The following is a 4,692-nucleotide window of genomic DNA, read 5'->3' as shown; positions in this document are numbered from 1 at the left end:
GAGGCAACTGAAGGGGTCCCGAAGGGAAGTCTCTGGAGGCCAGATCAGAAACAAGCGCACGTTCTGCACCAGCGCTGAGACACAACTCTGGACCCCAAATGGGGGCGGTGATGGGTGAGGAGGGTGTGTCACTGACTGCGGGTGTTGGGTGGAAGAGCCTCACAGTAGCCTCCATGGGGCCACAGGGATATACATGGCCACTAGGTCACAGAGGGCTCCTTCTGGCCTGGATGGAAGGCACAGTCTCACAGAGGAGGTCCATTGACGCCGGGGTGGTAGAAGGCACAGAGGTCCTCATATCGACAGTGGCCCATTTTGGCAAAGTGTCGGCAGACAGGGCAGTCAGATTTGTCTTCCATAACCTGGGGGTCATCCTTGGCTGGGCACGTATTCTTGATAAGAGACCAGCTTTTGAGCCTTCGAGGGTTTCTCTGCTCTTTGTGAAAGCTTCCCCTGGAGGGACTCCCATGGCCTGGCCCCGGAAAAGGAGGTTCAGCATTGACCCCCCCCACCAACCACGACTATATGGGCCAGACCTGGGGCTGAGGCCTCCCCAAATTGGGCCTCTACCCCCGGGAGGAGGTGGGAGACTGAGCAGTGGTGGAATGATCAGTCCCCCTTGATCCTGGAGGACCTCTGTGAAGAGCTGACTTGGGATCACCAGGCTTTCCATTGGCGATTGTGGGAGGGCCCAGAAGGCTGAGTGGTCTGCCGGGACTCCCATCCTCCTCATCACCTGTCTCTTCCTGCTTGGGCAGTGGGGGCTGCTGTGGAGGCGGTGGCTGGTGCTGATTTTGCTTCTTTCGTTTCAGCATTGTGGCTACAGCAATGGCTGCAATGGGATTTGGAGGGCCCTCAAAGAGTCCTCTTGATTTTAACACACAGCAACTTCCCTTCTGTGTCAGCTTCCATGAACACCTTCTCACCTTTCTTCTCAGCTGTTCTTTGGACCCCTCTCTGATGCTGTGACAACTTTACAAGTTAGGGATTTTGCAATACTCACCCAGCCCTCAACACCAGCTCAGGTCTTTCCAGTCTGCAAGGAGCTCCCTCATGCACAAGAGCTTTTATGCCTTCTCCTAACAGACACACTTCAGGCTGGTCATTGCCTGTGCACCACCACTCTTGTCAGCATTATAAGGTCCACTGCCCCATCAAGCCCAAGGTGAATGCTTCATGGGACAGAGCATTGACTTTTCTACCTGCTAGAAGATGCCCTTACTGTTAACATCCCTAACTTGCACCCAGGATGGCCACACAGACTGCCCCACCAATCCCAACTACAACTGCTACAACTCTACCTGACAAGAGCTTTATTGGTGTATTTGCCCAGTAGCCTCTTGGGCCACCTCCACCACCAATTCTATGGCCTGTACTTCCTGGAAACATTTGATACCTCAGTTCACCTCAGTTGCTCTTGGCAGCCATCCAGGATGGGCAAGATCTGAAACTTTGGCTTGACTGGACCACCTCCAAGATCAAGCTTTTCCATCTCTTATATCACCTCCAGCACACACAGAGCCTCCAGAACTTACTGCTTACTTCTGAGTTTTCCTGGTCTTCCTGTTCCATTTTGGCCTGCCATTACTCTGCAATCAAGCAACTCAAAGCCTGCTACCACCAAGTTTGTTCAACTCTGTTTACATTCCCCATGTAACTGTTTTTTTTCTAGCCCCAGCAGGCCTGCTGCCTTTCATTTCTCTGGGTAGTTCAATATTCCACATCCAACTGTGTATTCTTCAAGCCTGTTGCCCATTACTTGGCACCGAAGTCACTGACAATGTCGACTACAGGGTCATTTCAGCCTCCCACCAAGTGGCCAAACTTCCAGCTTGCTGGGAATATCTTCACCAACCTTCTGACACTTGTCCACAACTTACAGTAAAGCTCTGGTTACTATCTGTTAATCACTCTTCCCTCACCATTAGTGAGTCTGTCCCAGATCCACAGCTGAACTCCACTCTAACTATCTTCTCTAATTGCTCAGCTGGACATTGTACCTACTATATTCTCTCTGCCAATGATTCAGTTCATTTCTCACCAGACCTCCAAGGATGTCACCAATTCCTGTCTGTTCATCACAATACAGCCTCCTACAGGATACTCTCATTCTGATTGAGGCATCTGGACTGGCTGGTTGAGCACCTCTACCCTGACTGTCCATGAAGGGATGGGGTGGCTCTTTTCTGGTGATTTCCCTTCACCCCTGTGTATGGGCTCACACCCTCTTCTTGGATTCACTTCCCTGTTCCCTAGTACAGCTGGAAATCCTCCTAGTGTTTTGTGGTCCAACCTCCTCAGCCCCTCCTTGATGCCACAAGCCTGCAGCAGGGGCATTTACTGTGGTCCTCTTGGGGGCTCCATTCTTCCAGGAGGTAGATGTTTCTTATGTCAGGGAAGGCTAACAACAACTACAGGCTGTTACATCATTATCTACATTGTTGTTTGAAAATCAATTGTACTGATATATAATTTACATTTCACAAAATAAATACACCCATTTAAAGAGTTTAAAGAGTTCTGGTGAATGTATATGCCTTTGTAATCAACACTGCAGTCAACGTATAGTATATTTCCATAACCCTAAAAAGTATTCTTGTGCCCATTTACTATCAGTAATACCTCCTATCCCCAGGAACAAATGGCCACTGATCTTTCTGTCACTATAGATTATTCTTGCCTTTTCTAGAATTTTATATAAGTTAAGTCATTCAGCACGTATAGTCTTCTTTTGACTGGCTTATTTTACTCAGCATAATGTTTTTTGGATTTATCCACATTGCTGAGTGTATTCATACTTGTGGTAAGTGTAATTCTAAGATGGGCCCCAAGATCCCTGTTCTCTGATGTATACACAGCTTCTCCAAGTTACTCAGTCAAGCACTAATCAAGGTGCTACTGTGAAGGGATTTTGCAGATGTAACTAAGGTTACAAATCAAAAGTCAACTGACTTTAAAATGGGGATATTATCTTGGATGTGCCTGCATCTTATTTAAATTCCATTTCCAACTGATTGTTGCTAGTGTATAAAAGTATTATTGATTTTTTAATGTTGAACTTATATTTTATATCCTTAGTAAATTCACTTTTTCATTCTAGGAGGTTTTTTTTGTAGATTCTCTAGTATTTTCTACATACACAATCATGGTGTTTGCAAATAAAGACGTTTTACTTATTCCCTTCCAATGCAAATGATTCATAGTTCTTTTTCCTGCCTCATTGTACTGGTTAGGATGTCCTGTTCAATGCTAAAAGGAAGCAGTGAGAGTAGACATCTTTGACTTTTCCCGATGTTAGGTGGAAAGCATTTAATCTTTCAACATTAGGTAAGATGTTAGCAGTAGGTTTCTTACAGGTGCTTTTCATAAAGTTGAAGACGTCTCCTTTTATTCCTAGTTTGCTGAGAGTTTTTGTCAGGAATAGATGTTGAATTTTATTAGATGAATTTTTCATCTTAGGAGATAATATTCTTTCTCTGTTAATATGGTGAATTATACAGATTGATTTTAAGTTGAAATATAATTCACTTACCATAAAATTTACCATTGTAAAATGTGCAATTCAGTGTATTTGGTATATTCACAAGGTTGTGCAACCATTACACCTAATTCCTAAATATTTTCATCACCCCAAAAGAAATTCCATATCCATTAGTAGTCATTCTCTACTCCCCTCATCTCCCAGAACCTAGCGACCACTTATCTAATTGTCTCTGTGGATTTGTCTATTCTGTACATTTCATATAAAAGGCATCATACAATATATGGCCTTCTGTGTTTGGCTTCTTTCACTTAGAATATTTTGAAGGTTCATTATGCTGTAGTATGTATCAATACTTCATTTGGTCATTTTTACAGCAAAATAATATTCCATTGTATGAATATAACACATTTTGTTTATCTATTCATCAGGTGATTGACATTTGGGTTGTTTCCACTTTTTGGAATTATGAATAATGCTGCTATAAAATTTGCACATACATTTTTATATGAAGATTTTATATATGTATGTTTTCGTTTCTCTTGTGTATATTCCAAGGAGTGAAATTGCTGGCTCATGTGGTAACTTTTTGAAGAACTGTCAAACTGTTTTTCGAAGCTGCTGCATCATTTTACATTCCCACCAGCAGTGTATGAGTGTTCTGATTTCTTTGCAAACACTTGTTTTTTTCCATTTTTTAATTATAGTCATCTAAGTGGGTGTGAATTGGTATCTTACTGTGGTTTTGATGAACATTTTCTTGATGGTTAATGATGTTGAGCATCTTTTCATGTGAGTATTCGTCATTCGTATATCATCTTTGTAGACATATCTGTTTGAATCCTTTGTCCATTTTAAAGTTGGGTTATTTGTCTTTTTGTTGTTGACTTGTAAGAGTACTTTATATATTTTGGATACTAGACTCCTATCAGATATATGCTTTCCAAATATTTTCTCTAATTCTGTGTGTTGCCTTTTTAATTTCTTCATAGTGTGCTTTTTTATTTATTTCAGGATATTATGGGGGTACAAACATTTTGGCTACATGTTATGACTTTGCCACACCCAAACCATGATTTGACACGTGCCTTTTTTCCCCTACAATGCTCACTGCATCCATTAGTTGTGAGTTTACCCACCCCAACCCCCCAATCCCTAAAGAATATTACTACCGTGTGAGCAACATAGTGTTGATCAGTTAGTGCCAATCT

The 4,692-nt window shown here is 42.6% G+C and overlaps 1 pseudogene; it reads right to left on the bottom strand.

The window, feature by feature from the left end:
- Positions 1-245: 245 nt before the first annotated feature.
- On the bottom strand, positions 246-845 carry LOC123628003 (annotated as a pseudogene).
- Between the last annotated feature and the right edge of the window lie 3,847 nt (positions 846-4,692).

This window comes from Lemur catta, chromosome X, assembly GCF_020740605.2.
Source record: "Lemur catta isolate mLemCat1 chromosome X, mLemCat1.pri, whole genome shotgun sequence".
NCBI classification, from domain to species: domain Eukaryota; kingdom Metazoa; phylum Chordata; class Mammalia; order Primates; family Lemuridae; genus Lemur; species Lemur catta.
This window is presented reverse-complemented; position numbering and strand designations above follow the sequence as displayed.